Raw genomic sequence first — 25,201 nt, forward strand, 5'->3', positions numbered from 1 at the left:
TTTCGTTACAAAATCTCTAGTCAAATTAATTACTGCAAAAATGAATACACCCCACATAAAAAATGACTGCATCTTTATTTTCTATGACCTTCATTATTTTTAAGGACAGAATTAAGTCTTTAAGGCATGGAATGAACAAGTTGGTGACAGAATGTAACTTCTAGCTTGTTCCATTCTTCAAGAATCACCTCTTTTCTTTTAGAGAAAACAGAGGAAACTGTCTGCAAGCACCTCAATCAGGACCTTTTTTCTTGGAAACTCTGAGGGCAATATGTGATGCCCTGGCCTATCAGGTTGTCACAGGGTATTGTGCAACCTGCCCTTCTGCACAGTATCCACTCCTTCTTGGTTACGGATCCTGGTCCTTTGGTGTTGCTAACAGCTTAGCCAGTCAAAATCCTAGAAACACTTTACACCGAACCCACCAGACACACCATTGGGGGACCTGAAGGGAATAGGGCTGCCCATATGGGGGGTTGGTAGGAGAAAGTGACAAAGTGAAGGGAGTGGTGTGGTGACTCTCAAGAGGAGAGGTCACAGGTTAGGAGCTGGGCTCCTAGAGTCTACTAGGTGGTACACATTGGTCTGGGCCTGGTAGGAGCTGGAACCCTGTTCGCAGGGGATCGCGTCAAGGGGCACGGTCTGCTGAGGAGGGCAAACGGCGGCCTTGAGCCATCACCGGGAAGGGGCTAGGGCATGACGGGGTACGTGGACCCTAGGCCAGGAAGTAGCTTCACGCGTCCCGGTAATTTAACCGACGGGGATGAAAACTTCAAGATTCATCCCCAACCCGCTCCAAAATCGGGGTACTAGTGCACCGATAGGATAGGAGTTTCCCAAATACAGTCCAAAGAAATCCTACGCGTGAACCCTGAGAGCAAGCTCACTCCGTTAGCCATACAGGTGAGCAGTACTCGAAAATTTTCAAGCTTGAGGTTCCAACTAGTGAGAAGGTGCCACGGAAAAGGCCACAGGCTAACAGCAATACCAAGGGCACGGATCCCAGCGTGCTCCCTCCAGGCTGCAGTGGTGCTCAGAATTCTGGTTTACAAGCTGTCGGTGTCATTATTCCCCACCCCCAATCACCAACATCCCAATGGGCCCGGGGCACAATTCCACCTACCCATGGAGGGGTTAAAATACCTTGCTGCTATATGACCACCACCGGGCTCCCCCACTAACAGCAGCAGTGGCACACCATCTTACCAGGCACTGTGAGTGGCGTCACAAACTTATAATCATCCTGTACATAGTCCCCTTTTCATTGAGTGGCCGCATGACCCCCGGGTCCGGAGACCCCTCGAGTCACCGCGGCTTCGGATCCGAGCTGCCCGGCTGCTGGCACAGGGGCGGCACAAATACACCAAAAAATAATGGCGCACATCTAAAACCAAGGCGTCCATTTAGAAATACATCACAGAAAATGAAGGGTAGATAGCTTCCCAATAAGGTGAAAATTATGAATTTCTTTACTACGGGAGAGCAACATTTCGACCCATCATAGATTTTATACTTTTTTTAAAGTCTGGATGAAGGATGTAGAGTACTGCTCAACTTGCCTCTTCAGAATTCCCAATAGATGTTCAGTTGGGTTCACATCAGGACACATACAGTGCCTTGTGAAAGTATTCACCCCTTGGCATTCTTCATGTTTTACTAACTCACAAGTTGAAATTTCACTGTTTTTAGGGTTTACATCAGTTCATAAGCATCCTTAATAGGAAATGTGTACCTGTTTCTCCTAAAATATTACCTACCCTGAAAATAAGCCCTAGTAGGACTTTTGAGGCGTTTTGGAGTATGTTGAAAATATAAGCCCTACTCCAAAAATAATCCCTCGTCGTGACTCCATAAGGTAATGTCCAAGCAGCTTAAAAGTTAAAGAAAACAGCAGGACACTTCATCAAAGAAAGCAGGCATCCTCAAAAGAAAGCAGACACCCCCCCCAAAAGAAAGCAGACACCTCAAAAAGTCCAAGGGGACCTGACAGTGATGCAGATTTGTATGTGAGAGCCCATTCACTTTCTTACTCTAATTGGGGTCTGGTAAGTGCGATTCTTTCAGGGGGTTTCTGATTTCTTTAGTGGGTAAATATAGCAGTACATAGACAATAATAAATTTAAGCAGGTAATTTAAACCATTTACAATATGGTATGTGACGCACCCCAGGGCCTTGGGATACTCGGTACCAGGCTTTGGAATTGCTGGAAAATCTTACGGGTGGCCGGTGCCCGGTTCCGTGACCCTGGGGGTTGCTTAAAAAGTCGAGGAAAACTAAAAAGGAAAATAGTTTTCGTGACGCCACTTGTGGTATGTGGCTATATGTGGAAAGCCGCTGCTGCAAAGTCTCTCACTACTGGGGCTGGTGGTATTGAGCAGCTCGGATGTTATGGCCTTCTGCAAGTAGAGCTAGGCCCCAGGGGAGGATGATGGTGGTAGTAGTATGGTGCAAGTTAATGATTCAGCAGTGCAAGAAGAATTCAGACAACACAGGGGTTGCGGTTTAACTTGGTTTTTACTCACTGGTTTCGTGGAGCTGCAACCCGGCTGATGCTGGTCTCTACCAATCAGGTGTTTTAGTATTCCCTTGATCCCAGTGCTGGTGTAGTGATTTGGTGAGCTTTACTTCCTTGCACCTTTCTGTAATTGATGGGTCCCCGTGGCTTGGAGCATTCTGGGGGCCCCCTCCTGTTGTCACAGTCCTGCCCGCATGGCAGGCAGCTTGAATCTCTCTTGGGTCGGACCTCTGTCCCAGTTCCCGGGTTCCCTCTTTGCTGCTGTGCCCCCGACACTAACGTTGGTAAGGAACCTTGATGATTCCCTCACCGGGCAGATTTATCAGGTGAGCTTGAATTGTCTTCCTGAACTAGAGCTCTGCACCCCGCAGATGCTTCTAGTCCCATGAGTACTCACACCGTACTCTCCCTGGTGACCGTACTCCTTTCAACCAACAAGTCACTTTACACTTGTTGTCTTTGCGTTGACTTCTGACTGACTTCAGACTCACTGTCTGACTTAATGCTTTCAAGATGTTTGTCTCCTGTCAACTGACTGACTAGCCCCTCCTCCACCCATGTGTCTGACTAGCGGATTGGATAAGTTCCGACCAATTGGTGGCTATCCACTAGATCCACCCCTAGCCTGTTACCCAGTCAAGGGGAAAGGGTAGAATTATGTGTGTTTGAATGCTATTTACCAGCACTGGTCTTCCAGGAATCAATGGTTAGCACCGCACCTGTTACTGGATGCGATACCCTGTAGCACCTGACGCCTCAGGAGTGCCACATATGTACCCGCTACTATAGGACTGGTTTCTGCACCATAAGAATAGCAGATCAGATAAGAAAATCTGCATCTAAACCAGTAATACGATTAACATAAAATTATGATCCAGAATGTGATGACATGATTATATTTGAAGAAATATTGCTTTTTTTTATTAAAAAATAAATGTGGATTGTTGTTCATGGGACAATATAAGACACCATCTGAAATTAAGCCCTAGCGCATGTATCAGAGCAAAAAATAATATAAAACTCTTATTTTTGGGGAAACACAGTATATATCCTCAAAGATTGAGACAGAGAAACTTATTGCCAGAGAAAGTAAAAATAATCTAAATTTGTTCTTTAACTACATAAACAGTAAGAAACTCAAAAAATTATAGTTTTGACCCCCTCACCTTAAATTATAAGCTATAAAACATTTTTTTTCAGGATACGGGAAGTATTATTTATGGGATGAATTTTATTTTTATGTAATGATTTATGGAACAAGAAATGAAGTAGAAGTGATAAACAAAGTGCTATAGGATTAATGGCATTGCTAATTTTGTATGGACAAATGACATGATTTCCAAATTAGCAGACGGGACCGTGAGCTTTTATTGATAGACGACCATAGCTTGTACGCAAATTTAACCCCTACATGACAGAGGTATTTTGGCTTTTTTCTTTTTGCCTCCCTTTCTTCCAAGAACCTTAACTTTTTTTTATTTCTCCATCAACATTACCATAATGGCTTATTTGCTGTGGGACAAGTTGTACTCTTGAATGACACCATTCATTTTATCATGAGATGTACTGGAAAGTGATAAAAAAAAAATCCAAACTCGATGAAATTGCAAAGAAAAGGGCAATTTCACAATAGTTATTTTTTTTTTAATTTACCATGCTCAGTGACAGTGACCTGGCAATATAATTCTCCATGTCAGTACGATTAGGCAGATTCCAGACATGCATAGATTTTTTTTGTTTGAGGTCCCGCGCATGCACACTACAATACTTTGATCTGATCAATTTTTATCAAAGTGTGCTTGCGCAGGACCTCAATGTCGGCCTGGGTGCATGACGTAGGACGCGTCATGCACACAGGCTTCAGAAGAAGGCGGACAAAGATGGCTGAAAGAGGAGACACAGGACCCGGAGAACGGAGACACCCATCCAACCAGTCTTCACCGCACCGACCGTTTAGGTGAGTATTATAAAATGAGTTTTACATTCTACACAGCGGCCTGGGCTCTTATGTACAGTATTCTGGAATGTTGTATATAAAAGTCAACTGATGGTGGCTACAGCTTATAGTCACCAAATCTGGTCACAGGTTCCCTTTAATTATCCATTATCCTGTACAAACCACACAAGGAGATCAAGATTTTGTTTTTCATATGGTACCCTCTACAACCAGGGCCACGTTTCCATAGGCTGTGTGACATTACATCTCTGTTACTAGGACTGAATTTCAATACCAGACATATCCCATGGGCAAGAGAGGAGCTGTCTATGGTAAAAAACAGATACTTATTTTCTAATCTTGTAAAGTCCCTTTAAGCTTTATAATGCACTGTTCTCTGCATAAATAAATAAAAAATGAAAAAAATTATAACAAATCCTTTGTATTTTGGTTACATATGAACGAACGGGTAAGACATTTTTGAACCTATATCTATTTGTTTATATTCTGGTCTACACAAAATGATCCAATGCTATTGGAGTCTGAAACTGCCTTATAAATGCAAATGTAAGTAACCAAGAAGCATTTCCAAGGAAAACATTACAGTTTTATTACAGCTATAAATAGCAGACAAGCAACTACAGTTTGAATCAGAAAGAGTACATTAGTTGCATTTTATGTGATGGGTCTTTTCAGGGCTAGATGCCATCTCTCCTTTCTTGAAACACTTTGTGATGCTTGCATGAATTGCTAAATTCATTTATTATGCTTACACGACAATGCAGCTATTGTGAAGATAATGGCTGCTATGCATCCACTTTGGAGCTTGTAACGAGTGCTGCTTTGTGTTGGGAGAAGTTTAAGTTTCTGTTATATGTACTTTATTTAGATTTGTTGATGAAACTTTAAGCAAGGGAATGTGATTAATTGCATGGGATCAAATATCGATTTCTGTTTAATATTCCACTCAACATTGCTTGTACATAGCCTTAAATGGCCTATAAAGCCTTCAAAAACAAATGACTAACTTATCTGCTTAGCACTTTGCTTCAGAGTATGTTCACTAATGCTGAGAATCCAAAGTTTTTTTGCAAAACAGACACTTCTACAAAGCCTAAAAGATGGTTCGTATAGAGAGAAAATAGACAGCTCACCTGAGAGGTGTCCCATGTACGGAGCTCGGATAATGCCCGGTGTAACGTGGTAAGTATATTAAAAAAAAAAATCCAGATCCTTGGATGAATAAAATCGCAAAGGCTTTAATGTACAAAAATGATGATAAAATCCAGAATAAAAAAAAATCTAACAAGATGCACAAAGGAAATTGAGTGGTTCCAATGAGGAAATAAAATCGCTAATAGGACTGAAGAAGCTGGTGCAAACAGCTACGTGATTCAGACCTTTGTCCTTTGTCAGTAAGTGCTGGTGGCCACATATGACACTTCATCCCCATTGATCCGTATAGTTTAATAGTTTAATAGTTAGGATAAGTGATCATGGTGGGGTCCAACTCCTAGAATCCACATTGTTTTTGAGAACAAGGCTCTGACATGACTTATCACAATAAAGTTGCAGCATATGCACCACCTCTAAATTCGATATGTGGCTGTTGAAGTCAGCCTATGGAACAGTGATTGCTTTAAAATTTAGGGTACCACTTAGTTATCTCTGCAGGGATGTCCAGCCTGGAATTTGCAGGATGAAATTGTGTACTTGATAAGGAAAGTTATGTTGACCATTCTTGTGTTCATGTACATTGCAGTGACAGAACTTGTGCCGTACTCCAGTCCCACACCACTCCTGCTGCTATTGATGATCTTTTTTGTTAGAATGGGGGGTGAGGTGACATTATCAAGAAGATGACTGAGATAAAAGAGGCATTTATGATTTCACTTCTATTCTGTCCATGGATGTCCTAGGTAGTTGGAGGGGTAAGTCAAAATTTTTAGTTAACTTTTGTGGTGTTAATTTAGTAACTCTCTTGTGAGGTGTAATGGCTGAAAAGACTGAATCTGGAGCACTTTATAAAGGTACCTTGTGGCTAATTATAACATATACGTTTGATATAAACATACAACTATAGCTCGTCCTTTAAATTAAAAGAATGATTAATAAAATAGATATACAGTACTAACAGGTGTATAGATGAAAAATACCTACAACTTTTGCACAGTATTGTATATGATACACAGATGCATTAGCAGGTAGTTAAATAAATGACTGAATAAAATAAAATTGGATAGCTAGAAGATAGATAGATAGATCGATCGATCGATAGAATGAATGAGGAAACTCAACACTCCAAAATAACAAAAACTGAGGACTTCTGATTGCCCATCACACTTTGACTTTCTTCAAGTAAGTCCAGATGTTTGGGTTCAGTGGGTCTGGCTGAAAGTAGAAAAAAGTCTGGTTCGGGACCAGACTTGCACTCGAACATGAACCCAGATGTCAAACCCCATATAAGTCTATGGAGACCTGAGCATTGTGCTGTAAATTGGTGCTAGTAAGGGCTAGGGGGCTGCAAGCAAGAGAATTATACTTACCGAGTCTCCCACTTATGTGCTTCCGGTACCGATAATTAGATCTAATGCATATTCACTGCTTGCCCCGTCATTCCTTTGTGACAGCGTCTGTAATTGGTTGCAGTCAGACTGCCGGTGTGCCAGTGTTTGTGATTCGTTGTTGAGTGTAAAAATAAGTCAATAATTGGATACAAAATGATGTAGGGTCCCCTGTATTTTGATACCCAGCACAGATAAAGCAGACCACTACAAGCTGCAGATTCCAGCTGTCTGTGATATCCTGGCTGTGTATCAAAATATGAGGACCCCATTTGGCTTTTTAAAAATTATTTAAATAAATATTTTTAAAAAACGGCGTGCATTCGCCCCTAATTTTCATTCCTAGCCAAAATAAAGCAGACAGTTTAGGGCTTGTATTCTCAAGCTGGGGAGGCCCTTGGTAATTGGGCCCTCACATCCTAAAAATAGCAGCCACTCTGAAATTGTCACATCCATTAGATATAACAATTCCGATGCTTTACCCACCTCATCCCAATTGCCCTAGTGCTGTGGCAATCTGCTTAACATAAGAGGTTAATGATAGTTGGGATTTGACAAACAAAATGACAGCTGCCATCAAGCCCAAGGTTAGTAATGGGGAGGGGCCTATGGGACACCCCTATTACTAACCTTGTAAACTAAAGGAAATAAACAGAAAACACAGAAAAATTCTTTAAGAAAAAAACCCCCACTTTCTCCAATTTATTAACCCCCAAAACACTCCTGCAGGTCTGATGGTCGGAAGTCGCAGTGTTCGGTCACATTAGAAAACATGACCCCTCACTGTGGCTTCAGAGAGACAATGATGGAGCCGCAGCTGTCCCTGCAGGTCTGACGGTCTGAAGTCGCAGTGTGTGGTCACATTAGAAAACATGACCCCTCACTGTGGCTTCAGAGACACACTGACATCAGTGAGTTCACCTGAGGTCGTAGCTGGAGGTTCCCAAGATACCTGAGGTGTGACCTCAGGTGAACTCACCACAGGTGAAGTCATTGAACTCAATGCCAGATTACTGGATTAGGCAATGTCGTGCACATTGAGTATTTGGTTGTAGATATTTCTCTACCAAAATTACATCTCCTGGCTAAATACCCCACCAAAATCGCAACTGTCATTAATACCTTATACTACGCCGATTGCTACTGCAACAGGGTAATCGGGATGAGCCAGGTAAAGTGCTGGAATTGTCACATTTAATGGTTCTATAGGCTTGCACCCTCCATTTAGCAAAAGTACTGCTTAATCTCAGCATTAGGGCTCGTGCAGGCAACCATCATATTTTTAGTCCAAGTGACAAAACGTCGAATCGCACTCAGACCAATATTATTCAATGAGGCTATACGCATGTCCAATGTTTTTTTTTAACTGAGTGGTCAGAGGAACTAAATCGCAGCATGCATGATTTGACTTTGAGAATTCACTGATACTCAGCCATTTAAGTCTATAAGTCTGTGAAAAAATCATATTGTGCCCAGATGCCATCTAAGTGCTGTTTAATTATCTTGGACTGACAGAATGGGGAAGATGGATACTTTTTTTATATTATTTTCCATATCTGAGAAAAATGGATCCCAACTCTGATCAAACTCTGTTAAAAACCAGATCAAAGTCAGACTGTTTTACTCAGATGGAGAGAATACAGTTGTGTGAACCCAGCCTTAGATAGATAAATAGGCAGAAAATAAATAAATAGATATAGATTGAGAGGGGTAATAGTTACAGATATCTAAATGAAAAGTTAATTATACAGATAGCTTTGTATCATTACTACAGGCTTACATTATGGACAGATTTATTAAGCCAGAATTCTAGCTTAAAGGTATGGTTCACCCATTTTTAATTTTTTCATTATCAATTTAAATCCCTATTATAAGTCGCTTTTTAATTACCTTCTATTTCCAGTTCTGGCACTGAACTGCGCTATTCTGCTCGCTCAGTACCAATCACATGACCCCCGGGTGCTGTGGCCACTGGCATCCGCTGATGTCACGTCAACGTTCGGGCTCTGAAAGTTGACGTTACATCAGCAGCTGCAGCTGCCTCTGATATCCTGAGTGACTGGGCTGTGGGCGGGGTTTCCCCTCACATCACAGACCAGTATCAAGAGGAGGGCTTACCCATCCTGCAGCTGTGTGTGGGCGGGCACAAGGATTCAGAGGAGAAGGAGAAGAGGAGTCACGTCGGGTGCATATGTTATTGCATGGGGGGTGGGAGGATGAGCAGAGCTTAGTGTGTGCACAGTATGTGAGAGCAAAGCACTGTATGTGTGTGTGTGTGTGTGTGTGTGTGTGTGTGTAGAGTGCAGAGCACCGTGTGTGTGTAGAGTGCAGAGCACAGTGTGTGTGTGTAGAGTGTGTGTGTAGAGTGCAGAGCACAGTGTGTATGTGTGTGTACAGTGCAGAGCACAGTGGTGTGTGTGTGTAGAGTGTAGATCACAGTGTGTGTGTGTGTGTGTGTAGAGTGCAGAGCGCAGTGTGTGTTTGTGTATTGTGCAGAGCTTGGAGCTGCTGCTATGTCACTAATGTGATTTCTCTCAGTGCTTCGATAACATGCACAGACAGGGAAGAGGGCAGGGATAAGTCTTTGGATGGAGATCTGAGTAGGTGTGAGATACAGACTGCAGGGCACCACAAAGGATCATGGAAGTTGTAGGAATTGAACCCAGGAAGTCAGGAGAAAGATTATCTCCATTAGAGCTGTAGCCAGCAATGAGGACATGCTGCTACAGCATGATAAAAGGTAATATTGCTAAAATAACATAATAGATGTGTAGAGAGGCACATATTAGCAAGATTTAGGAGAAAAAAAAATCAGTTTTGGTAACTGGACAATTTCTTTAAGTTGTAGCAAATAAAACATTTACTATATATTTTAGATACTTTTATAAAAACATACCTAAAATTCATCAGTGTAGCAAAATTATACCAATATTTTGGCACAAATTACTTGTGCGAAGTAAATCAATCAATAGATAGTAGTTAAGCGGGCTTTACACACATCGACATCGCTAGTGATGTCGATAGTGAAAGCCCCCGCGCCGTCCTTTCTAAGGGGGCTGTTCATTCGACGTCACAGCGGCGTCACTAAGCGGCCACCCAATAAAAGCGGAGGGGCGGAGGTGAGCTGCCGCGGGAACGACGAACAACCTGTGTCCTGCAACAGCAACGATAATCGGGATCAGAACGACGTGTCAACGATCAACGATTAGGTGAGTAATTTTGATCCTTAACGGTCGTTCGTGCGTTTCACACGCAACGACGTTGATAACGAGGTTGGATGTGCGTCACGAATTCCATGACCCCCAACAACATCTTGTTAGCGATGTCGTTGCGTGTAAAGCCCGCTTTAGACTAGAGTCTAAAAATGCACCAAATTTAGTGAAAGTGTAAGCCACAGTGGTAACGTTGGCATTTTTTTCCTAAGTTTTCTCCATCTGAAAATGATACAGGATGGCCTCAATTAATCAATGCTTTTTCACAAGAAAAAAGCTTTGAAAAGTTGAAAAATTTTGGCCCAACATGAGGCTGAGCAAAAATATTACAGCTATGGAAAGGGTTGCGGTGGGATGAGGCAACCCCTGCTATTCAAATTCAGGGCAAGCAGCGGCATGCCATACACCACAAATTGTCTTTGACTGGAATAAGATTTGTAGAGAGACACATGAAGGCACACTTCAATTCACAAATCTCCTGATTCATTAAGAGACGTGCTTCTCATAATGAATCAGGAGCCTCACACTCCACCCTGCTCCCTCATTAAAGGGAATCTGTCAGCAGGTTTTTGCTATGTAATCTGAAGACAGTTTGAAATAAGGGCTGAAAACTTGATTTCAGAGATGTGTAATTTATTATGCTGTGTGCTGTTGTTTACTTACAATGAAGATTTTATCACAAAGACATTATCATTGCTGGGACTAGTTGCCTTATGCCAAGTCATCTGACCACACCCCTCCTGTGATAAGCAGCTCACTGTAAATAGACTATGTATGCAGAGAGCTCTCATGTAGGCGGAGTTAGCTTTTTGAGCTTTGCTACATGCTACATCCAAGTACAATGATTGGGTCACAACTGCTGCACCCAGTAAACTAAATGATACATTGTTGGAATCAGGGTCACTTTTTCTATATTATGCTGCTCTCAGATATAATAGCAAAAACCTGGCCATAGATTTCCTTTAAGACAGACATGAAAAACGATGGTCTTGATGAATCTGAGCCAATTACTGTAATTTCTGTCACAAATTATGTTTATTTGCAGAATAGGCATAGTAGTTAACACTTAACATCCCTGTGGTGTTTATAAAATATTTTACAGAAACTATTCCAGGTGTAATACCTTAATGTTAACGTTCACTATCTGCATTATTAGTCTTGTTGTGAAATTGGTGAACTTTTATTCATCCAAAGAAAAGGAGAAAGAAACAACTGAAACAGATTAGTATTATGCTGAATTCCGTATGCAAAATCTATGTATTAAATGAAAAGTATTATCTCTAAATAAAATAGATCTCTAAAATATGAAAAGTTTGCACCACAGTGAATTCATACAGTAGTTCTACAATTATCTAATAGCAAATATACAATTCCCAATTGTTCTCAGAAAAGGGATATTTTTCTATCTATTTTCTTATGCAAGCTAATTTGAAATGTTGATATTGCTCAACAGCAAAGACAATCTGCTCCTGTCTATTATGTTGTGTATGAAGATGCAAAGTAACCAAGATTCGCCTTTCTGCACTGAAATTATTGGATCGTATTCATTTTAATGCTTAGCACATCTTCATTAATTTTTCTGCCGCTCTCTTGTTAAGGAATGTACAGGAGGCAGAAATGACAGAAATACAATCGTTCCTATATAAATGATTTATGTTGTAATAATAATAATGATTAAACATATTTATTTCAAAGATTTCATAAAATAAGAATTTACTGTTTTTTCCAATTTACTATATTTTTTGGGGGCAAAAAAAGAAACTAAATGGTGTGAGTATACGATAACCGAAATGCAACAAAAGTAAAACTATGTATTTCTGTCATTAATAATATAGGATTATACTTAGACACAAGTTAACAGCTACCTGCAACATCAGCAAAACAATTATTTGTGTCTCCAAGACTAAAATTGTATGGGTTAAAGACGTTTTACAGCACTAATATTACACCGAGGGCACTCGGAAGCGGGCCGGACTAGTCCGGGGATGTCAGCGGTGTTGGGGGTCCGGCTCCATGACCCTGGCGGTGTCTCAAAAATAAAGGAAGGATGAAATGCTGATGGGAGTTGTATTTCTGGATAGATGAAGTTCGTGACGCCACCTGTGGTTTTGCAGCTGTGGCGGGACCTCCGGAGATGGTGTTATGGCAGCTGAGGTATTTTTGCTCCCACAGGTATAGCGGGACCCCGGGGCAACCGTTAGGAAAGTCTATGATGGAATTGAATGTGGTGCAGGAAGAAGCAGACGACACGAGGCTTTGCAGTCAAGATGTTTACTCACAGTCTGTTCCAAAAACTGCAGCTGACCGATTTCCTCGTGGTGTACCAGGATTCACTGTTGCGGGCCTCCGCCGTTCCCGAACAGGTCAAAGGTCAGTACCAGTGCACCCCTCAATGTGTCTGTCCTGGCCGTTTGAGTATGAGTATGAGACAGGGCCATATTGTCATCAAGGGACTTTGACCTGTAATCATTTAATTTTTTTGGCAATGCTTTGCAATAGTTTATATTCAATAGTGAACTGATTGTCACTTTTTCAGTCATAGCAGAGTGGAAGCCTTTGTTAGGTCCCATCATCGTATCAAGCTTCTCAGATGTCAAAGACACTGTTGTTGGGATGTTGGATGTATAATTCAGATGATACCCAGAGACATAGCGTGATTTTCCTCACCAAGGAAAAATTGGTGTCCTTATCCTGTATCTACCGTGTTTTTCCAAAATTAAGACAGGGTCTTATATTATTTTTGACTCCAAAAGATGCACTAGGGCTTATTTTCAGGGGATGTCTTATATTTTGTATTGGCATTAGTCTTTGGGTCACCTGTTAATGGAAAATTAATATTCACTCCCTTCCCCGCCCACCCCTCTATGCCGGCATCAGTGATTGGAATATGTGTTAACTGCAAATTAATATCCCCCCTTCCCCTGCCCATAATCCTGCCCTCCCCTCTGTGTTGGCATCAGTGATAAGCACTTATGTTATTGGAAATCAATATTCACACCCGCCAATATTCTCGTCCCCTCCTCTGTGTCGGCATCAGTGATTCGGTCAGAATGCTGTAATACTAACCGAGGGTCACATCGCAATGCTCATACTGGCCGGGGACTCTCCTGACCCTAATTTATCAGGCTGTATTTCTATGCAGTTGTCACACTCTAGTGAGGAAAGCTGCTGGCCAGTCTGAGGATTGCGATGTGATCCTCAGACAGTAATACTGCAGTCTGACTGAATCACTGATGCTGGCACAGAGGGGTGGGCAGAGGAAGGGGGCCAATATTCATTTACAATTAACCATCGTTCCAATCACTGATGCCAGCACAGAGGGTTGGGCATGAAAATGTACAAAGGAAGAAGTTTAATAATCATTTGCCACTAACACATGCTCCAATCACTGACACTGGCAAAGAGAGGTGGGAGGTGGAAAGGTGAATATTCATTTTCCATTAACTAGTTGGGATGTGTCTGTAAATTTCCTGGGCTTACAGCAACACAAAAGGGCAACGTACAGCAAAAAAGGTTACATGCCCTGAAATGGTACGCAGCTAAAGTTTATTTTTGGAGTAGTGCCTATCTTATAAGCATACTCCAAAAGTCAGGAAAATCCTGCTAGGTCTTATTTTCAGTGAAACATCTTGATTAAAACAGTGATTTCTTGGCCCACCTTTCAACCCACTGTTGGCAACAAATATAAATGTTACGATGTAGTTCCTTGGCTTAATAGCATCCACTAAGGCTATGTGCCCACGGGAGCTCGCACCTGCGGATATATCCGCAGGTTTCCTGCAGCTATCCATTGCTTCAGGATTCCAGTGAAATAGCTGAGGTAAACCTACGGACATTTGTGCGACTTACCTGCGGACGTCCCGGCCTCTATCTCCATAGTGGAGGGCCGGGATTTCCGCAGGTATTTCCGCAGGAATAATTGACATGCAGTTATGTGCAGCTGCGGGACATCCGCAGCATATTTCACAGCTGCACATACCACAGTATGGACACAGCACTCCCAATGTCCCAGAGGATAACATGGGGAGTGTCTGTACTTGCTAAAACCTGTGGATTTATCTAGAAAATACAGATAAATCCGCAGGCTTTCCGCGGCAAAATCCGCAGGTACAGAGTTCCGTGGGCACATAGCCTTAGGGGACATTTACATCTTATTGTGGTTATAAGACTTCAATTAATGTCCTTATGTCCTTTTGTGCAAATGGGTTTAAGGGAACCTATCACCTTGAAAAACATTATTTATCTTCTGATATAGGAGGCTTAATCTGCAGGTAAATAGCTTTGCAATGCAGCCTGGACATGTTACTGAAAGTACGGCCACTGGGAGAAAATTAATCTATTTCTTCCTGGGATTCTCCAGCTTTCAGTCATGGGGGTATGAAGAGTGATTATAGTCATTACTCACAATACTGTGATCAGCTGCAAGCACTGAATAGCCAGCTGTCAGTCAAAAGGCCAGGGCATGCTTACAGCTGCCGCACACAGTATAAGGAGTGCTGCCTTGAGCAATGACTGTAGCCTCTCCATGCACACCTCATGACCCCATTACAGAAGTCTGGTGGTTCCTGGGAGAAAATAAGTTAATTTTCTCCCCATAGCTGCAGTGACAGTATAAGGGCCAGGCTGAATTTTAACCCTATTTACCTGCAGGTAAATTGCAATTTTTAATGCATCAGGTACCCCTTAATAATATTTTTTTTGTCAAATCTAAGTTCAATTTTAGATTTAGTGATATGCAAGATATTTTTGGATGGATTTATGGACTCTAAATTATAGTTTCATATATTCTGGTTGTAATAATTAATAATTAGTAGCTTCATATCTATGTCATGTATTATTTTATTGGCATCTTCAAATTTTGTGTGTTCATTTTCTTGTGTTACATAGAAGCTAATAGGCAACATATCACATCTTCTGGTTTGCTATCAAAGTCTAGAGCCTGTCAAAGAGGAAAAGTACTGGTAGATTTTAAAGGACTGAAAATCAATTGCTTTCAGTGGGATTTTTTATGCTTTAATAAAATGTGGTGTCTTTCATGTTCCAGTTTGCCCCAGATTTAGAGCCAGGAGAATGTGATGAATGGACCCCTAATGACTTTGCTTTCTATCCTGATGCTCTGTAGGGAAATTGTCCAAGATGCAGATATGGCAGTGTGGATGAACTCTGCAGATTGACACAGATTGGAAGGGATTTCTGTGCAGGCAGACAGCGCATTCAAATCTTCAGTGGTATCATTTAGCTGTGTGCTGTATTCGACATATACACATTCATTCTCTAATCTATTTGAAACACATTGTATTGATCCTAATGGTAAAACAGTGAAGAAATAAAATTATGCATTTTCTATACTCATTTATGCACAGGGGAAATCAGAATGCAGAAGAATATTCTATCAGCGCTTATGTGATAGTCTATAGAAGTGGAAAAACTAACTTGTGACTCCGCATAGAAAATGATCAAGTATCGTTCCATTTGCATTTTTTTATTTTGTTATTGAAAAATTAATTTATGTATCTGCTAAGAGATTGAAACAAAAAAATGTATATGAATTCCCACGTTTATACAGTATGTATCCATACATACAGTATGTGCATACTGGTATATACACAAGTCACTTACCAATGGCTCTCCATTCTTTGGATGGATATTGAACAGCATTGTAATTCCATAATAGATCAATAACATAAGTACCTTGGCAGCAATGTTTGTTTAGTCGCCATAATTAGATGCTAATGGGACTATAATTTCCACTGCAAGCAAAAACAATAGATTGCAACTTTGACTTACACTAAAATCTTTGCTGCTAATCAGACCCATTATTTTCTGTCAAATAAAGATGCATGCTTAATTATAAGAAGAATAAATGTTTTGCTAAGCGGCAGCTACTTTACTCGTTCTCCTCAGCCTTACACAGCCGAGCTATGTGCTGCAATTTTCTTTTTCATTATTTTTCCCATTAAAAGTATTTTACCCTCATGAAAGTCAATCTGTGAGAGAATTTCATAGTTGTCAATGAAAAAATTAAAACAATGATCATAGTCTTTAGAAAGTTTTTAAAGTGCCCTTTAAACAGGGTGGGATTTCAAGTGGGATTTGAAGGCTTCAAATGTGGGTGGGAGTCGGATCAAGTGGGGGGCTGAGATCCAAAGTGTGAACAGGAGATAGTCATGTGAGAACAAGCCAAGTGGAGGTGAAAATAGGGGAGGCATTGTAGGGGGTACCAGGCTCAGCCACCCCCCCCACAGAAGTGTCTAATCGCATTCTACTGATGTATTTGACTCGCCGACCCCAGGGCTATGGGACACCCGGTGCCGGGCCGGACTTGTCCGGGGGTCGTCAGTGGTGGCCCTGGTGGGTTGTCAATTAAAATGGCTGGTGACTTGGGGTGAATAAAGTTTGTGTTCGTGACGCCACCTGTGGTATGCGGCTATTAAGCCGCCGCTGCTGTATGAGGCCTCCGGGGTGATGGAATGGCAGCAATGATGGTACTGCTCCCCACAGGTGGAGCGGTACCCCGGGGCACAGTTGGTGCTCGTGAGAGTCTATGGTGTGGTGGAAGTCTATGCAGGCGACAATAACTGAGACAACACCAGAGGGTGCAATTCCAAGGTCTTTACTCACACTTCCTGGGCTTAAGCACACTGGTGCCTCTGGACTGCTGAGACCCACTGTCAGGGACCTCCGCCGATCCTGGATAATTCCTGGAATGAAAGCCGGTACCCTTCTCTCTAAAGTGTCTCTGTCTTCAGCTGTCTCCTTAAGCCTAGCTCTTTTAGGATGAACCAGCTCAGCCTCCACTACAGCCTCCAGGCTGGGAGCTCACCTGTCGGTTGATTGCCCCCTTTCTAGAGGCTCTGCTGTGGGCTGTGGCCCGGGGAGTTTGCATCTTTCCCTGGGCCTCGGTTTTTACTGTTAGAGATGATTTTTCACTCCTTCTGTTTCTAGGGACCGTCCCCTGTTGCAGCTTGATCCCTCCACCGATGTTCTTGTGGAACAGGCCACCAGCTCAAAAGCTATCCGTGGCCCTGGAATCCCTTTGTTCCCTGCTTGGTGTCACCTGGACCCTCTGAGTCCCAGGGTCTTCACCAGGAAGCGTCACTTTCTTCTCTTAGCTCCTGTCTGACTAGAGCTTTCTTTCTTTTTCTCCTTCTCGTCTGCCTCCCGCAGACCTCCTCCTCCTTCTCCCCTCTCTCTCTATTTGACTAAACTTGGCCTTCCTTTCCCTGTCTGCTCTCTGGTGGCTCCTCCCACCTCCCCAGTTGCTAAGCTGTACCCTATAAGAGCAGGGATGGGTCTTACGGCCCCTCCCAGCATGCAGCATGGGAGGGTTGCTGCCACTATCCCTGGTCCCAGTGTGTACCTAACAATGGGTGTTGTGTAGATTTGCCTGGGGACCGGCGTTCACTCCTTTCTTTACCCAGAATGGTACATCACACCGCTGGATGGGGTGCAATGTTCCTGTGGCGACGGAAGCCTCAGGGGCGCCACACTCCCCCACAGTGAATCCCAGCACGTCCTCGGGCTGAAAAACAACAGAAAAATGTGGAAGGAACTGCAAAATTTTTGTTATGCATACATAAACAGTAAAACTTTTTCTTCCCTTTATGGGAGGCACAGGTACTTTAATGTTTCAAACATTCTTATAAAGAAAAACTCTAAGTGAGCACTTTCAGTCCATTGAACGGTTTGGCACTTCCACCATAATTCTGGTAGGGGGCACAACTGGTGCAACTATATACATAGGGGTCTTCTGACCACACAGTCCAGTGGCCCAAAACGTCTTTTAACTTTCTTAATTTAAGGGGGTTGCAAAGAAAACGAACCAGCCACTAAGTCCAGTGGCCTGGTAACACAGGACACATTACACTCACATTCACCGGTGACCACATTCCAGTCCAGTGGCCCGGTAACACATACACATGGGGGGTGACATCTTCAAAAAGCACAAGGGGCAGTAAGGCAGGGTAGGGTGTCGTCTTCAAAAAGAACATGAGGGCAAAACAAAAGGGACATCTTCACAAAGGGATGAGGGGCAAACAGGGGCTATATACAGTTCAGCATCTTCATTTCTTTACTCGCGAGGGTAGATCCTAGGATCCCACTCTGGCATTTCCCCAGGCAACAGGTATGCCGAGGAAATCATAGTCTGAGTCTCCTGGGTGCTGGTCACTGACCTACTGCGGGACTCTGCAGCCTGGGTAGGAGTGGGGCTGCTTGCAGGCACAGCACGGCTTTCTTGCAAAGGACTGCTTGCTCGCAGGGGGCTGCTGGCTTGCATGGGGCTGCTGGGGTCTTTGGGGTCGCGCTTTGGCAGGGCCCTGGGCAGCATATAAGCCATGGAGATCCCGGTATGCATCTCCCGAGTGGCTTTAGCAGGCCTGCTGCATAGTTCTGCGGCCTGAGCCTGCTTTGAGGAAGTGCTGCTGGCGGGGGCGGTACTGCACGCTGGCATAGTGCGGCGCCACTCTGGTTCTTCTAGGGCTGCCTCCTCCCGCAGGATGTGGACATTCAGGGCGTACCAGCCATGGCTCCCCATCAGCCTGGTGTACTCCACTGTGTCGCCAGGCTTAGCATCGCGCTCTGGGTGGCCTCTGGGCAGGTGCTCCTCTATGTCACGGCGGGCAACAAACACATCCTTGCCCAGTCCGGGCTCTCTGATAAAGCCCCAGCCGCCTTTCTGCCTGAAGTCTATTACCTGGCCCCTTCTCACTGGGCCCTGAGATCCCTTGAGGGCCTTTCGGATCTGCTCTTTGGAGGCCAGGTTGGACGCCTCCTCGGCCCTCCGCTTCTCCTTCCGGGTCTCCCACTCCCGCTGGTACTCCTCCACCATTTTCTGGCAGGCTAGTACATTAGCCATGGGGGTCTCTTTGGGGCGCAGTGGCTGCTGCAGTCTCCCGCTGTCAATGGGCGCTGTGTCCCAGTTTACTCCCGGTGATGTTGCTCCCAGGAGGTTAACAGGGGGACTTGGAAGGGGGCCCACTAACTGTTCGGGGTCCAGCCCACCCCAGGCGCCGTCTTCGGGGGTCTCCGGCAGGCCTCCGGTGCCCCACAGGGCGTCAAGCGGGGCTGGCGGGGGAAGCTAGCGGAACGGTGGAGGGACTGGGCGGTGGCGCTTGGTAGGACCGTGGGTCCGTATGGGTCAGGGTTGTAAATAGCTCACCCGGGCGCTGCTCGGTGGCCTCCATCCTGTGGCCCACGTTCTCCGGCGCCATCGGGTTTTCTCTCCACCGGTCCACCTCCATCTGCATGGTGCTCAGCCTCCGGGCCAGGATCTTCATCTCCTCCCGAAGCAGGTCCAGCTCAGGATCCATGTTCCCGGTCCCTGGTGTGCACTTCTGCAGCCTCTCTGCCATGCTGCCGACCTGGGGAAACGCTTGCTGGTACACTGCTCGGGTGCTCGACCACGCCACTCAGCTACACCCTTTCCCTTCTCGGAGGCGGGGCCGGAGGCTGTACCAGCATCTGGCGCCAGACTGGTGCCCAGCCCATCACGGCCGGCACCGCTCCGCTTGCTATCAGGTACATTTTCTTTATCTGCTGGTCTGGCATTTAGACTCGGGTTGCCAGCCAGCCAGCTTTTCTAGGCGCCATATCTTCTTCCTCCGCTCTCCATCGCGGGCACCACTTCGCGCTCTTTTCTTAGACAAAGGGGCGGGGCTTCTTTTTGCGCCCTTTCTCCAGGCACGCCCCCCTTCTTCCCACGCTCAGTGGCTTCAATGGCGGCAGTTTCTCACTATAACACAGTCTTTTAAGCACAATTCTTCAGGCGCACAGTACCCGGTGGAACCGGGCACGAAATCCTGTTTGTGACACCAAAAGTTGACTCGCCCACCCCAGGGCTATGGGACACCCGGTGCCAGGCCGGACTAGTCCGGGAGTCGTCAGTGGTGGCGGGGCCCGGCTCAGTGGCCCTGGTGGGTGTCAGTTAAATATGGCTGGTGAATTGGGGTGAATAAAGTTTGTGTTCGTGATGCCACCTGTGGTATGCGGCTGTTAAGCAGCCGCTGCTGTATGAGGCCTCCGGGTGATGGAATGGCAGCAATGATGGTACTGCTCCCCACAGGTGGAGCGGTACCCCGGGGCACAGTTGGTGCTCGTGAGAGTCTATGGTGTGGTGGAAGTCTATGCAGGCGACAATAACTGAGACAACACCAGAGGTTGCAATTCCAAGGTCTTTACTCACACTTCCTGGGCTTAAGCACACTGGTGCCTCTGGACTGCTGAGACCCACTGTCAGGGACCTCCGCCGAGCCTGGATAATTCCTGGAATGATAGCCGGTACCCTTCTCTCTAAAGTGTCTCTGTCTTCAGCTGTCACCTTAAGCCTAGCTCTTTTAGGATGAACCTGCTCGGCTTCCACTACAGCCTCCAGGCTGGGATCTCGCCTGTCGGTTGATTGCCCCCTTTCTAGAGGTTCTGCTGTGGGCTGTGGCCCGGGGAGTTTGCAACTTTCCCTGGGCCTCGGTTTTTACTGTTAGAGATGATTTTTCACTCCTTCTGTTTCTAGAGACCGTCCCCTGTTGCAGCTTGATCCCTCCACCGATTTTCTTGTGGAACAGGCCACCAGCTCAAAAGCTATCCGTGGCCCTGGAATCCCTTCGTTCCCTGCTTGGTGTCACGTGGACCCTCTGAGTCCCAGGGTCTTCACCAGGAAGCGTCACTTTCTTCTCTTAGCTCCTGTCTGACTAGAGCTTTCTTTCTTCTTCTCCTTCTCATCTGCCTCCCGCAGACCTTCTCCTCCTTCTCCCCTCTCTCTCTATTTGACTAAACTTGGCCTTCCTTTCCCTGTCTGCTCTCTGGTGGCTCCTCCCACCTCCACAGTTGCTAAGCTGTACCCTATAGGAGCAGGGATGCGTCTTACGGACCCTCCCAGCATAAAGCATGGGAGGGTTGCTGCCACTATCCCTGGTCCCAGTGTGTACCTAACAATGGGTGTTGTGTAGATTTGCCTGGGGACCGGCGTTCACTCCTTTCTTTACCCAGATTGGTACATCACACCGCTGGATGGGGTGCAATGTTCTTGTGGCGACGGAAGCCTCAGGGGCGCCACATATTGTTGTTAATAAAGATTCCTATTGTGTGTGGTGTGGCCACTAGTTGGCAGTGTGACCTAAGGGACTGCTCCCCAGGACTCCTGGGTAGGAAGGGGTTAAGAACAGGGAGGGCTAGAGGCTATATAAGCAAAAGGAAAGAGGAAGAGTAGGAGAGTCCACAGGAGAAGCAAGAAGAGATAGCCCCAAATAGCGCAGATTATGCTGACCCTCAGGGTCCTTCCCATTGCTGTCCGAGGCCTAAGTGTGGGCCCCGCTGGGGCAGAATTCCAGATGAGGGGATCGGAGGCTGTGTCCAGAAGGAGCTATCCCACGATTCCCTTTTTAGCAGAAGACAGACAGTTAGTAAGCCCTAATATAGGGTGGGAGCCAACGTGGGAGCAGTCAGTGAGCTCACCGTGTGTGGTGTGTACAGTGCAGGGGATAGTGGACCTGGTGATGACTAATGGAGTCACAGAAGCGGGTAAGCAGTCAGCCGGACAAGTATATCAAGTAATTGAATCCCAAAGGAATCCCGCTGGGATCAGAAATGGCACCCTTAGGGTGCAGGAGCAGAAAGGAGTTGCTATGAGGAAAATGATTTGTAAAAGTGACGGTATTGCAGTGACAAAGGAAATCAGTTTAAGTTTGGAATTGGAAAATACAACACCAGTGTCCAGTTTACTGCTTCAGCGAATTAAAGAGTTTGTGGATGGACTGTTACAAGAGTGGTGACCGAGGCACGAGGGGTTAAAGACCGGCTGTGCTGTGGCCTAGCAGCCCCTTCAAAAGTGAAGACCATTAGCCACCCTTACAACATTGTGAGGACAGACTTGCCAGACATGGGAAGGTTGTGAAGGTGTAGGGATATTAGATCAGAAATATGTGGGGCACTGGTTATTAACAGCACTTTAAAGGGAACTTGTCATGTCATTTTTTTACATTAAATCCCCCCCAAAGTGTTTTAATTGATGCAATGTGCATCAATAACATAGTTTTCTAATAAAAAAAAAACACAGGCTATTTACTTCATGCAGCATTTGCTTGGACCTGTCCCGCCCACAGCCATGACTTAGTCATGGGTATGGGATTGAAATAGACCAGGTGAGTGCTGCTAAGAGCAGTTCTACTATTCATATGTGAGGCCGTATGGCACATTTTATAAAAATATTTTAGTGTAGGACTGCCTCAAATGAGATTTGCCGTGACGTGGCGAGGCAGCTCAAGAAATTGCAATTTTTTGCCAAAAATCTTAAAATTTTTATAATAAATACAGTTTGGAATGTTTAGTGTGAAGTGCACATTTAGTGCTGGCTTTTTGTTTTTCTTCATTGAATTGGTCGGTGGTTGACCTCCACCTTGCTATGCACCCCAATTTGGGATGTATTCCATCTGTCTAGATTTTGGCGGTTGGTGACTGTTCATATTAAGTCATCAGGCCCTGTCCACAGGCTATTTACTTCATGCAGCATTTGCTTGGACCTGTCCCACCCACAGCCATGACTCAGTCATGGGTACGGGATTGAAATAGACCAGGTGAGTGCTGCTAAGAGCAGTTCTACTATTCATATGTGAGGCCGTATGGCACATTTTATAAAAATATTTTAGTGTAGGACTGCCTCAAATGAGATTTGCCATGACGTGGCGAGGCAGCTCAAGAAATTGCAATTTTTTGCCAAAAATCTCCAAATTTTTATAATAAATACAGTTTGGAATGTTTAGTGCTGAAGTGCACATTTAGTGCTGGCTTTTTGTTTTTTCTTCTGAATTAAAGAGTTTGTGGATGGACTGTTATCTACAAGAGTGGTGACCGAGGCACGAGGGGTTAAAGACCGGCTGTGCTGTGGCCTAGCAGCCCCTGCAAAAGTGAAGACAGTAGCCACCATTAGCCACCCTTACAACATTGTGAGGACAGACTTGCCAGACATGGGAAGGTTGTGAAGGTGTAGGGATATTAGATCAGAAATATGTGGGGCACTGGTTATTAACAGCACTTTAAAGGGAACTTGTCATGTCATTTTTTACATTAAATCCCCCCCAAAGTGTTTTAATTGATGCAATGTGCATCAATAACATAGTTTTCTAATAAAAAAAAAAAAAAATCATGTATTTATCTTAAAAAAGGAGTTTATATGCTTAGGTGAATGCAATACAGACCTTTTGTCTCAGTCATAGGGGCGGAACTTTTGCATATTCAGTCACTATCAGTCATGATCTTTTTTGAACTTAGTCCCACCCCCTGCATTGTAATTGACTGCCATCACCACCGCTCCTTCACAACTACTACTTCTGCAATGCTGAGCTTTGCAGATCATGGTCACATGGTTGTGATATCACCACAGGTTCTTCACAATCACTTCTCCTTTGCTGAGCTCCGCCCATTATAGTCACATGGTTGTGATATCACTAAAGGTCTATTATGGTCACAGTGCTCCTAAGAAGACATGTAACACCCCAAAGCTGTGGCAATAGAACCATAATGTGCAAAGCTCAGCATTGGAGAAGTGATGGTGAAGGACCTGTGGTGATGTCACAACCATATGGCCTTAATGGGCGGAGCTAAGCATTGCAGAAGTAGTGGTTATGAAAGACCTGTGGTGATGGCAATCAATTACAATGCAGGGGGCGTGACTAAGTTCCAAAAAGATCATGACAGACATTACAAAATCACCACCTCTATGACTGAAACAAAAGCTCTGTGCTGTATTCACCTAAGCATATACAATATTTTTTTAAAGTGAAATTTGTGGAATTATTTTTTTAGTAAACCATATTAGTGATGCACATTGCATCATTTAAAATACATTGGGGGTGGTTTAATGTCACAAAATGACATGGCAGATTCTCTTTAAGTGATTGTTTGGATTCTTAACTGAATTTGAAGGCTAGCCAGTGATGGGACTGGCAGAGGGGAAAGCCAACACAAAAACAAGAGAGTAATACTATATGTAATAAAAAAGGGGAGACATAGGGGAGTAGCTTCCTAGTGAAGTACCGTTAAAGGAGGGAAAGAAGACATACATGGTTGTGCTCATCTTGTGAGCGAAGCAAAACATCATGGCACAATAGAGAAGTCATTGGCTACTGCCTGCCTCTTGAAGATGAATACCAATAGTCATCACTTTCTGACTGCAGACTTCAGAACCTTTTCAGTGTGTGCATTGGATGCTGTCAGGATTCTCTGGTGTTAATGGTGAGATTGGGCAGGAACATCACTGCAAGCATGCAAATTGCATAATTTTGTCCATAATCCTACTAGATGTGCTCAGCTTCACTCAATTCCCTTGTATTGAGCGAAGTCAAGTATGTCTACTAGGTACGTGGCCTCATGTATGTAAATTACTCTTGCTCTCAATGGCCACACGAGACCTGACAGTATGTGATCACTACCTGAAAGGATTCAAAAGTCTGTAGTCATTCAGTGACTTCAGACTTTTATCAAAAGATCGGACAAGCCATTTAATAACCAGAATCAATCAATAATGCAACAAAAAGTTGTACTGTAGCCCAAATCTAGGGAGCTTTGATTAGTAGAATCAGGGAACAAATTTAGTTAGCCATCCCAAAGTCATGAGCACAGTGACTTCTTAGTACAGATCACAGCACTGGGTTAATTAACGCAATGGTAAACCAAAATCATAGTACACAAGGTTATGTCACAGTACATAAACAGTGATGCCATAAGTCATAATACAGAAAGGGCACACTGTTATTAGAGGTGGGGGTGGGGTGAGGATTATTTCTTTTATCATGTTGATGAGGTTAGTGGATGTAGGACTGACAGTAAAAATAAATATATTATAAATAAATTACACCTCAAAAAATAGTTTGCATCAACTGTATTGAGATTGAATACTCTATAGAAAATATTTGACATGACTGGTGGCACACTAGACACAACACTCTTAATTATGACACTTCACAGCTGTTGTATATGTGCCAA

This window comes from Anomaloglossus baeobatrachus, chromosome 2, assembly GCF_048569485.1.
Source record: "Anomaloglossus baeobatrachus isolate aAnoBae1 chromosome 2, aAnoBae1.hap1, whole genome shotgun sequence".
Lineage (NCBI taxonomy): Eukaryota > Metazoa > Chordata > Amphibia > Anura > Aromobatidae > Anomaloglossus > Anomaloglossus baeobatrachus.